The 12,771-nt window shown below is 40.9% G+C and overlaps 1 protein-coding gene across 11 annotated transcripts in view; it reads left to right on the top strand.

The window, feature by feature from the left end:
* LOC309714155 (uncharacterized protein) overlaps positions 1 to 12,771 on the top strand; it is a 36,628-nt gene that overhangs the window by 8,062 nt on the left and 15,795 nt on the right. For 5 of the 11 annotated variants that reach the window (XR_014278817.1, XR_014278819.1, XR_014278820.1 and 2 more), the window contains 3 exons: positions 471 to 1,487; positions 5,076 to 5,830; positions 6,471 to 6,586. The gene's annotated coding sequence lies outside the window, so the exon portion shown is untranslated. Of the gene's footprint in view, positions 1 to 470; positions 1,488 to 5,075; positions 5,831 to 6,470; positions 6,587 to 7,638; positions 11,767 to 12,771 lie in introns of those variants that run through there. The other 6 variants (XR_014278821.1, XR_014278822.1, XR_014278824.1 and 3 more) reach the window with 5 other exon arrangements.

Genomic DNA, 12,771 nt, shown 5'->3' on the forward strand with positions numbered 1-12,771 from the left:
ATCGACCATCGAGCAGGTAACGACCTGAGGGCTTTCCTCCACTGCTGTCATCAAGGGTTGCCGATCATCTTCGCCCTGGTTCAATCGATGATGAGATTTGTTTGCTCTTTCCGTAGCAATCGAGGTTTTAAAAGGCGGGGTTGCTAACCCCATGCCCAACCCTCCTCCTTTCTCATATGGCCTTGGGACCGGCAATGGCAGAGTTTTTATCAGCACACAATATCATCAGCTAACTCACAATTTTTCATACAGTCATTTTCTCCAGTGATCAGTACTTCTTTTATTATGTCATTTTCCTTACAACTCCCATTGTAGCACTTCTTTGTAATGTGATATTATCTCCAGTATGTGGTGATAACAGACCTACAACGTGTTTGTTGACGTCTTTGATTCCACTAATGGAGTCAGTTTCAGTTTGTTCCACGACTGCATTTTAATCACTGCCTCTGTTTGTATCTCTGTCACTGCAGGACCAACATGGAGCGAGAAGTCAGCGCTCTCAGGAGGCTGACAAACCTCACCGAAAAAAGGGGCAGAAAAAATACACCTGTGATGAGTGTGGGAAGTATTTTACCCGTCTTGGAAACTTTAAAACACACCAACTCGTCCACAGTGGAGTTAAAGCATACAGCTGTGACTTGTGTGGAAAGTCTTTTGCCCAGGCTGGAACCTTGAAAAAACACAAAGTCATCCACAGTGGAGTTAAAGCATACTGCTGTGATGAGTGTGGAAAGTCTTTTACCCAGCCTAGTCACTTAAATGCACACCAACTCATCCACAGTGGAGTTAAAGCACACAGATGTAACTTGTGTGGAAAGTATTTTACCCGGTCTGGAACCTTAAGAATACACCAACTCATCCACAGTGGAGTTAAAGCACACAGATGTAACTTGTGTGGAAAATCTTTTACCGAAGCTGGAAGCTTAAAAACACACCAACTCGTCCACAGTGGATTTAAAGCACACTACTGTGACTTGTGTGGAAAATCTTTTTCTCGGGCTGACAACTTAAAAACACACCAACTGATCCACAGTGGAGTTAAACCATACATTTGTGACTTGTGTGGAAAATCTTTTGCCCATCCTAGAAGCTTAAAAATGCATCAACTGATCCACACTGGAGTTAAAGCACACAGCTGTGATCAGTGTGGTAAAACGTTTGCTCGCAGTTGCAACTTACGACGTCATCAAGATACCCACTCTGGAATTAAGGCGAATAGCTGTGACAAGTGTGGTAAAACCTTTAGTAGTATAAGTTACCTAAAAAGACACCTGCGGATTCACACTGGACAGGATGTTTACTGCTGTGATCAGTGTGAGAAAGTCTTTACAACAGCCACACAGTTACATCACCACACATTTACCCACACTGAAGAGAGACCTTATAAATGTGACCTGTGTGAGAAGACTTTTAAAGCACCACATTCTCTGAAAGGGCACCAGCAGATCCACACCAGAAGGAAACTCTATAAGTGCAGTTACTGTGAGGTATGTATTTATATTTTTATCTTGTATTTTAAGCCTGACTGTTTGGAACAACTCTGCTCTTTAAATTTGTTTTAGCATGTTAAGTTATTCTACTGCAGTTAAAGTTAGTGTTGTGAGGTTCATCAGATTTTAGTTTCAGTTATTATTTTTTTCTTCCATGATCATAAAAACACTAAATAATTACTTTTCTACCCTTTCTTCCAAATTTATGACTGCTACAATCTGGTCAGTGTTAGATGACTTATTATGTTCTTTACTAACTAAAAACAATTATTTTTGCTTCAAATTGGGAGTGAGACCGATTGGATTGGAACTTTTCATATGTACTTGTGAAGAATATGATGTAACTTGTTATTTAGATATGATTGTTTGTATATTAAATGAACTACCGTATTTTCACGACCATAAGACACACTGTACTAAAAGGCGCAGTCTCAGTTATGTGTGCCATTACTGTATTTAACACACACATAAGGCGCACTGGATCATAGGGCGCATACAGTGGGGCAAAAAAGTATTTAGTCAGCCACTGATTGTGCAAGTTCCCCCACCTAAAATGATGACAGAGGTCAGTAATTTGCACCAGAGGTACACTTCAACTGTGAGAGACGGAATGTGAAAAAAAAATCCATGAATCCACATGGTAGGATTTGTAAAGAATTTATTTGTAAATCAGGGTGGAAAATAAGTATTTGGTCAATAACAAAAATACAACTCAATACTTTGTAACATAACCTTTGTTGGCAATAACAGAGGTCAAACGTTTACTATAGGTCTTTACCAGGTTTGCACACACAGTAGCTGGTATTTTGGCCCATTCCTCCATGCAGATCTTCTCGAGAGCAGTGATGTTTTGGGGCTGTCGCCGAGCAACACGGACTTTCAACTCCCGCCACAGATTTTCTATGGGGTTGAGGTCTGGAGACTGGCTAGGCCACTCCAGGACTTTCAAATGCTTCTTACGGAGCCACTCCTTTGTTGCCCGGGCGGTGTGTTTTGGATCATTGTCATGTTGGAAGACCCAGCCTCGTTTCATCTTCAAAGTTCTCACTGATGGAAGGAGGTTTTGGCTCAAAATCTCACGATACATGGCCCCATTCATTCTGTCCTTAACACGGATCAGTCGTCCTGTCCCCTTGGCAGAAAAACAGCCCCATAGCATGATGTTTCCACCCCCATGCTTCACAGTAGGTATGGTGTTCTTGGGATGCAACTCAGTATTCTTCTTCCTCCAAACACAACAAGTTGAGTTTATACCAAAAAGTTCTACTTTGGTTTCATCTGACCACATGACATTCTCCCAATCCTCTGCTGTATCATCCATGTGCTCTCTGGCAAACTTCAGACGGGCCTGGACATGCACTGGCTTCAGAAGCGGAACACGTCTGGCACTGCGGGATTTGATTCCCTGCCGTTGTAGTGTGTTACTGATGGTGACCTTTGTTACTTTGGTCCCAGCTCTCTGCAGGTCATTCACCAGGTCCCCCCGTGTGGTTCTGGGATCTTTGCTCACCGTTCTCATAATCATTTTGACCCCACGGGATGAGATCTTGCGTGGAGCCCCAGATCGAGGGAGATTATCAGTGGTCTTGTATGTCTTCCAGTTTCTGATGATTGCTCCGACAGTTGATTTTTTCACACCAAGCTGCTTGCCTATTGTAGATTCACTCTTCCCAGTCTGGTGCAGGTCTACAATACTTTTCCTGGTGTCCTTCGAAAGCTCTTTGGTCTTGGCCATGGCGGAGTTTGGAGTCTGACTGTTTGAGGCTGTGGACAGGTGTCTTTTATACAGATGATGAGTTCAAACAGGTGCCATTCATACAGGTAACGAGTGGGGGACAGAAAAGCTTCTTACAGAAGACGTTACAGGTCTGTGAGAGCCAGAGATTTTCCTTGTTTGAGGTGACCAAATACTTATTTTCCACCCTAATTTACAAATAAATTCTTTACAAATCCTACCATGTGAATTCATGGATTTTTTTTTTCACATTCTGTCTCTCACAGTTGAAGTGTACCTCTGGTGCAAATTAAATTACTGACCTCTGTCATCATTTTAGGTGGGGGACTTGCACAATCAGTGGCTGACTAAATACTTTTTTGCCCCACTGTACAAGTACCGTATGCGTATTTAAAAATAAAGCAGGAGCAAACCTGAGTTCGGTACCTTACTCACATTTCTATTACCGGTAATCGTCATCATCAACAACACACAAGCATACAAGTGTGCGTATTTAAAATAAAGCAGGAGCAAAACTGAGTTTGGTACTCACATTTTTATCATCAATCAAACCCATCGAAGTCCTCATCTGTGTCTGAATTGAACAGCTGCGCTAAATCTACATCAAACATGCCAGGTTCACTTTCTTCACTGTCAGAGTCACTCTCCGTGCCGTGCGGCTCCTCGGAAATGATGCCGGCTTTTGCGAAAGCTCGAACAACAGTGCCAGCAGACATGTTAGCCCAAGCATCTACAATCCATTGGCAAATTGTGGCGTAACTCGCCTGGCGCTGCCTTCCACTCTTGGTGAAACTGTGGTCTCCATCGGTCATCCATCGCTCCCAGGCCGCTCGCAGCCTTACTTTGAACGGGCGGTTCACACCGATGCCCAGCGGTTGGAGTTCCTTTGTCAGGCCTCCCGGAATGACAGCAAGCTCACAGTTCATTTGTTTCACTAGTTTTTTCACATCGGCTGTGAGATGGGTACGCATAGAGTCACAGATTAAGAGCGATGGTGATGCGTGGAAAAAAACACCTGGTCTCCTTACATACACCTCCCTCAGCCAGTCTTTCATCATTTCCTCATCCATCCAGCCCTTTTCATTTGCCTTAATGATGATTCCTGCTGGAAACTTCTCTTTAGGCAAAGTCTTTCGCGTAAAAATCACCATAGGCGGCAGTTTCTGTCCATTAGCATGGCAGCCAAGCACAACAGTGAAAGAAGACTTTTCATACCCCGTTGTGCGTATCGCTACCGTGCTGGTCCCCTTCTTCTCCACAGTGTGACTCACCGGGATGTCAAAAGTGAGCGGGACCTCGTCCATGTTTGTGATGTGGCTGGGCTGGATGTTTTTGTCGCCGATGTGTTTGCTGCAGTAGGAGCGGAAGATGGCCAGCTTTTCCTTATAATCTGCTGGAAGTTGCTGCGCTACCGTAGTCCCGGTCCTGATGGAAAAATGGCACAGTTTCATAAAAAGTGAAAGTGAAACTGCTTTTAGCCGAATGGTGACCGTCGAAACGCTTCTCCCGCTCGTTCTTTGCTCAATGATCCAACTCGGCCACACTTCACCCTTTAGCGTTCTCATGGTGTTCTCTACTACGTCCTCATTACAACACACAGGGCGCACTGCGCTATAGGGCGCGCCGTACTTTTTGAAGAAAATCTAAGACTTTTAAGTGCGCCTTATGGTTGTGAAAATACGGTAGATGGAAAAATGGAGAGTCATTTTCGCCTATTAAGTTGAGTGTTATAATGTAAACAGTAAAATGTAACTGGATGTTGGCAGAGATGCTCTTTATTTCAGGCAATGTTCAGGATAAAAATGTTAAAGGAGTTCCCCGACTTACACTGTGTTTGTGTCTTTGTTTAGAAGCAGAGCGGCACAGATGGATCCAGTTCTCAACCCTGTCGTCACTGTGGTGGTGGGAAAGCGTTTCGCTGTGACCTTTGTGGAAATACTTTCAGTAATCGACAGAGTCTAAATCGACATCGACGTAGACACACTGGAGACAAAATGAACTACTGCAAAGAATGTGGGAGAGGCTTCACCACATTAGGTGATTTAAAATGCCATGAACTCTTCCATAGTGGGGTTAAAAAGCATGTCTGTGACCAGTGTGGGTCATCCTTCACCACTGCAAGTGACCTTAAAAAGCATAAACGAATCCACACAGGAGAGACACCATACAAGTGCAGACACTGTGACAGAAGCTTTTCATATTCAGCTAGTCGTAACCAACATGAACGTACACACATGAAAGAGATATTTAGCTGTGACCAGTGTGACAAGAGCTTCAAGAATTTCACTTCATACTCCAAACACAAACGATCCCACGCTGCAAATAAACTGTTTCACTGTTACCAATGTGCAAAATCATTCACTTCATTATCTGCTCTGCGCAAACATCAGCGTGATCATGCAGGACTGAAATCACTGGATCACAATGAATCTGACGAGACAGAAAGATCCTCTTCTGGTTTCAGGGTCAGACTTAAACACCTTGAGATCAGGCTCCACAGAGTTCAGCTGGAGTCTCCTGTAAAGAGTGCAGCTGATGTCACACTTGGATCTGATGAGGTAGCTCTGCTTTCTGGACCTGCAGTGAATGTTAAATTAATGAAGCTGTAAGTATAGATATGTACATGAAGTTTATTTTCACTTGAGGGAATTTTAATGTTCTAAGTTTTCATCCCTGATACATTTTAATATTTCTTCCCTTAGGAAACCGTAGTGTTTAGTAGTTGTACCTTTTGCTACATTATAGAAGTTATAGGAATGTGTTTTACCAAAATTGTATCAAAACTACCCATTTGGATATATACATCAGTTCTTTTTCATTTTGATTTTCTTCCTCTTTTCCAAATACTACTTGCTTTTTCTATGTATTCATTTTATGTATTACTTCAGTTACATTTTAATCGTTTTTCATATTTATTCTTCTGCTTTGGTAATCCCTGCTCTTAAATCCTTTTCTTTCAAAGCCTCAAATAATTTCACACCAGTTCAGGCACGTGCAGAGGGGGGGGGCTAGAGGGGCTTGAGCACCCGCCCCTTTCCTGATGGGTGCCCAAAGTGCCCTTTTGTTGAGGCAACTTTTCAAAAAAAAATTATTATTATTATTTTTAATGTGTGCATGCGTGCGGAGTCCTGTCTGTGCCCCTCAACAATAATATTTAACTAGTAATCACAGTTTTGCTAAATAAAAGGATCTGGCTTGCATCCGTCACATGATCACATTTAACCAATGATCGCCCTTGACGGCAGAACGCGCTGGTTACGAGCCGGGAATGAGCTTGCAAAGAGCACACGCATTTTAGCGGTCCGGAGCTGCAGGAGAAACACAAGTTAACTCAGAGACACAGACTGATGCGACAAAACCAGTAAGTAGGTGTACAGCGCACACTGTAGTGTGTAGCACCCAGTAGCATTAGCTTATTATGTACACGTTGGTAAGCTGTCTTATTGCAACTGACGAACTGAAACAAACGAGCGTGCTGTGTGTGCAACAGCGCGACAAACATTACCTGTCCTTTTATTTTATTAATGTGTGTGTTTTATTTAGATGGATTTTTAAAAAAAAAATATTACTCATGATATAACATTGTCCAGACATGCCTGGTAAGGACATGAGGAGGAAACAGTAGGAGCTGTGTGAGGCTACTAAAGGCAGGGCTATAACATTTTTCTGTCATCATTTAGATTAAGTGCTGGAGTTGTTAGGTGTGGATAATTAGATTATAGTTTATTGCAATAGCAAGTTGTGCCTTGTTCTCAGATAGACAGCAAGTGGAGAGTGATATATGAAATGATGGGATGGAAGGAAGAAGAGAAGCAAAGAGTGAATCACAGGCAGAGCCTAAGCGCTGTCACCAATCTTTGCATTTTGTTATTATTTCATGACACTTGTTTAATCAGCTACCATCTCTCCTGTGGACTTTTTAATGTCAACAGTCTCAGATCAACACAGCCCTGCCCTCCGTAACATGCCATAAAATAAATAAAATAATATTATAATCTAACAATTCCCAATAAAAATAATATTATAATCTAACAATATTATAATCTAACAATCTAACAATTCCCCCTGATGAGCTCATTAGAATAATGAGCTCACCAACACCCTGTAATCCAGTGTGGCCGGGTTCATCTCTTCTCACTCCTCACGTCCTTTGTCCCCTTGATGGGCGAACCATATGTGAGATGACCTCTGTGTTTGCGCAGTTCAGATGCAAGAAAAACTATTATTCCAACAATAGCAGGTACAGATGACACTCCCCAGTTCTCCCACAGCTTTATTTGGTGCTACCATATACCCTTCAGACGTACTCAGACTAGAACCTCTGTCCAATGAGCTTTTAGCCTTTATTTTATTGCTGCAGCTACCAGTGTCGTCCAGTTGGGTGATCCTCTGCTCTTCTTTCTTCAACCTCAGGGGTTAGACAACCCTTCAGTCGTGGCACAGATCAGGGGATTATTCTGCCCCGATTTCAAACAAAGATCCTTGTATCCTCGGGTCCTGTGTGTCCTCCAGAAAAAGATCAGGAAGGCGTCCCCCTTTTGCCCAAGAGCCTTTCGAACCTCGTTGGTCTGGTGTTCCTGGTTTTCCGCCAACCCCTTCATGGTTATTGCTGTGTTTATGGGATCCATCCTTTTGAGGTGACTACCCGGAGCCCAAACGCCATCACCCTTGGACCCAGTTGGTGTCTCGGCAGTCACCGTATCTATCTCTGCTGCCAAGGATCCTCGCATATCTGTGACCTCGTCTGGTGTCTGTTCCTTTCTCTGTAAGAGACAGAAAACCAAAACACCTCTCCTCCTAACCCTAATAATCTAATGTTGTTATCTACTGACCTTCTAGTGATTCAGAATTGGTTTAGAATATTCAGAATGTCCCAGGGACTTATTCTAATCATATCCTATGTGTGTGTAAGCGTGTATGCATTTAGCCCTCTGCACTCAAAGTCAATACCTGCAATATATCAGTCCGGACCATCACGCCGAACGAAGCTTATGACCTTCAAAAGACCAAGTGCCAACTCATCATAAGCACAATTGCAAGATGTATCTGAAACTTATTAATTTTGTCTAATTAATTCAGTTCATTTCAATGATTAATGCTTAAACATGGAAATAATGATCTATGCTTCTCACTGATTCTCTACAAAAGTCCGGAAACTTCTCGGGCCACTATTAGCTTAAGCTTTACCATTCCTAAGTTATTAAAGACACAAATGAAGTTATAAAAATGTTCAAATAATCCTTGTTTGATGTTAAAGCTCAACTTCCCCCCCTTTTTTGACACATTCCCATGTGTCAAATCAACGGAGCTAGAACATTAAAAGAAAAGGTTAGGCAGCTACAAGGTTTCCCAGATTGATAAATTGATCTGCGTGTGATGTTCTGACTCAGGTATTTAATATTTTAATAAATGTCGTTTAATCAACTGCCACTATTTAAAACTTAGCTTAAAGACATAATTGAATAAAAATCACAAAGAATAACATGATATCAATGTTATGTAAGCGCGTGCGGCCCTCTATGCTCGAAGCCTTTTCCCTCAATAAATCAGTCAGACATTCGCGCTGACTGTAGCTTTTAACCCTCATTAACTTGAGCACAACTCTACAATGAGCAACAAGTTGCAATATGTATAAAAATGATCATGGTTACACCTGCAAAGAAAGATTATATCATTATCCTAACACCTGTAAATAGAAGATTAATCAGAGGTTATAACAATCACAGGAACACAGATGTTAGTATAAGGTCAAAAAGCTTCAATAAATGATCATCGATGCAATGCTTGTTGCATGATTCTCATACAATAATAATGCTGATATTAAAATAACAGTAAAACACCCCCTTTTTATCCCGTTTCACTTGGTACATAAACGTTTATAATTGTCTCTTTTAAAATTTATTTCCCCCTGTTCTCCCCTTACTGAGCACAGCAGGGGGATCTTAGTTTTGAATCAGCCATGAATCCAGCTCACCTGATTCATCAGTGAGCTCCACCGTCACTGGCGTCTGACAGGGTGGCGCTGCATACTCTTCCTTTAATGTCACTATTTTCAACCTGTTAATTAGAGTGCTTAAACCTGAAGTCGACTACGTCCACAACAAGTCAATACAGCTGTAAATGTGGCCAATTATCAATCTATTACCAATCAATATCAACAGATAGCTTTTATTTTATGAATGCTTTCAGTCAACCACTCACCCAGAGGATCTCCAATCCCAGGAAATTCCTTCTCCTCATTTAATGAGTCTGTCCTCCTTCCATGCCCTGGTAACTGGTCCATCCAGAGCCATATGATCTCAAAATATATACATACAACAAGCCAAACCACACCTTGGTCACACCAACCCTTTTCCGCCCCGAAGATGTCCAATGCCATCCTAGTATGGACTGAAAGTGGCTTTAACGCTGACTGTCCTGACAATCCATTTTATAACATTCCCTGGTCAGATCTGCCAATCTCCGCCCCAGGGTTTTAACCATTTTGCAATTTTCATTAGTTTCTATGTTTTTTCTAGTTTTGCCTCCAGATTTTCAATTTTTTACCAGTTGCAATCAGTTCTACCAATTCTTTGCTAGTTTAGTCTAGTTTTTATTTTCTGAAAATCCTTAGTTTCAGTTTAGTTTTGATTAGCGCCAGTTATAGTTTTAGTTTTGTTTTGCAAAAATTAAGTGTCACCAAATCCCAGCTCCATTATATCAATCATGCTCTTCTGCTTATCCTTGGGTATTAAGATTATTAACTCTTGCTGCACCAGGTGTTCCTAATTTTGGTTCAAGTGAATTGATAGACCTTTTGAAGGCGATTGTTTCACACATTTATTTAGATGTCCCAGTCCTGTTGTCTCGGGATGCATCACGCTGCCTTATCTGGGGTTAGCAGTTTTCTGGGGATGCGGGTTGAGTGGGGGAGCTCTTCAAGGAGGGGGAGTGTGCTCCCCCTGATGAGCTCTTCAAGATAAGCTAGGTTAGCCTTCTTGTGTGAGCTTTTCAAGTGCACTTTAAGGTTTGTGGGATTTTTAGTTTTATAAATGTCCCTCATAACCCCCTGATGACCCAGTAATTCATTTTTGCGCACTGCAGTACACATTTAGTTTCTGCTTATAGCTCTCATCCTCTACTTGCCACTCCTCTAAGTCCTGATGTTTCTTAGAGAGGACAACAGTACCTTTAACCTTATATCACATGCGTGGGGGTGTGGCCTTGCCAATTGTTTTTTTTCCCACCTTTTCAAAATGGCTGGCGTGCCCACCAGCACATTTTATGAAAGAAAGAAAGGTAAGCTTGATATTTACATTTAAAATGTTTTGTTAAACTCAGATTTTTATTTTATTCAAAAATAAACATCTAGTAAATAATTTGAGGAGTCTTTAAGAATTAGGCTTATTGAGTTTCACAGAGAACATGACTAATTTATTAGTGTGTACTCTAGTGCACGTCGGGACTTTGTACTTATATTTATTTCACTTTTTCCTAGTAGACAATTCTTTAACGAAGGCAGAGAGAATTCTTAACAGGATAATTGAGCGAGATTCAAACATAGATTTTTCAGAAGATGAGAGTCATGTGAGCCAGATAGGAGAGGGTGAGAACCCAGGAGGAGCCACACAAAGATTATCAAGATGCAGTGGCAGATGTAATAGAGAAAGTCAAGGTCAAGGTAACTTTATTTATACCCAAAGGCAAGGTAAATTTGCTTTACAGAAAAATGACAGCAGGGCCCCCTGAAAACTGTCGTCCTATCTGGTCCAAAACCAACCTGTAGGAGAATCTGGAATTTTGATTTTGAGTTAAAAATAAAATATGGGTAAAATGCAGAAATGTTTTCCACTAAAGAAAAAAAAAATAAGAGTCACAATTATAGCTGAATCCATGACACCTAATTGTTTCTACAAGATCACGTCGTTGCTAAAAGTCATCAGTGATCTCAATGTGCAAACAGAACTCACAGTATCTGGAGTTCAAGCTCCTCTTGGCTGAGAAACCAGGGACAAACATGTGAACAAGACCTGAATAATACCAGTAATGAAAAGTTCTCTCCGAAAATCAAGAAAAGGAAGCCCCAATCAGATGAGAGTGTAGCAAAATATGGTTCACTCCACTTGCCTGAAATGGTTAACGGTCCAAGGCATTTCAGTTGTAGAATGGTTGGGTGAAACAGTAAAACATATGTGAGATGTGGGAAGTGCCAAATGTTCCTTTGTGTCTCCAAATAAAAATAAAAAATCACAGTACTTCCTCAGATATCATAAATGAATTGACTTTTGTGAAATAGAAAGCCCTGTGCAATCACTTGTTCCTGAACCAATGGCTTACAGCTAGTGAAGTGTCAGTGACTTCTAAGTTGGTCCCTGATCTACATTTTTATGATATTGTTATATAAATAAGTTTTAATATCCTGCTTACAAAAATTTCCGTGGAGCATTTAATTATCTTAAATAGCTCTTGAATGTTGTTAGTTTCACATTCGTGATCAATGAACTCCCCTTGTGCACTGTAGTGCACCTGTTGTAAAATTTAAATAAAATTAGTTAAAAACAATTTTGTTTTTGTAATGTATTTATTTTACCGTCCCAACACTTGATTTATCTTAAAAAGAAAAAGAAAAAAGGAAACTACTCTTCCTTTTTTCTTTTTCTTCCTCCCTGGGTCTCAAGAGGACATTGTGTCTCTTTCCACTACCAGATTCTTGCTATATCTAAAAAACAGTCATATTCAAAGTGATCCTAAATTGGACTCTGGCGCTTTCTCCCGACTTTCCTGACATGATTCTGCGCGTGGACGGAGCAGCAACACAGATGACTCAACTTACGTACTGCCTTGACTTGACTATTGCAGGGCACGCACACATCAATGAAACTAAACACATTTTGCTATAAATCCAGTTGATTTTAGTTAGTTTTGTGAACCTTCATTACCGTTTTAATCAGTTTTCCTTCTTTGTTTTGATTTTATTTCCGTTAACGCAAATGTTTTTCCACTTCTAGTTTTCGTTATTTCATTTGTTGTCTTTAATAATAATAACCTTGCTCCGCACACTGGAATAAACATAACCAACATGATCAACATTACACTGCGTATCAATTCACCATCTTATCGATTCAAGTGCTCCATCCTTATGTGGTTTGTGACATTATGTTTATCTAAACCTCCACTTTGTCTCTAAATGTTTAAAGAATTTTTTCAAGTTCAGGGTCAAATTTTGAGAATTTGACCATAAGTGAAAGTTATGGCATTATCACCCCCTTTGGGGCTTACCTTTCCCAGTTTTGATGATATTCCTCTATTCTTTGCAAGTACCCCTTTTCGGTGGCGAGAAACTGTTGGTGTGGTCAAGCGGGTGCTGTAAAAACAAAAGCTCAAGACAGAACAGTCACCAGTCATGTACTTCATATTGATCCTCTGAGTGTAATGGTACATTTTAATTTAAACTTCTCAAAACTAAACACAATATTTTACTTATCTTACTCTTGTTCTTGTGCAGCACCACCCCTGTCGGTTCTATCTTACTTTTAAATTGCTGACTATTTCAAGAAAGCACCCAAA

This window comes from Aulonocara stuartgranti (assembly GCF_965226115.1).
Source record: "Aulonocara stuartgranti genome assembly, chromosome: 9".
Taxonomy (NCBI): domain Eukaryota; kingdom Metazoa; phylum Chordata; class Actinopteri; order Cichliformes; family Cichlidae; genus Aulonocara; species Aulonocara stuartgranti.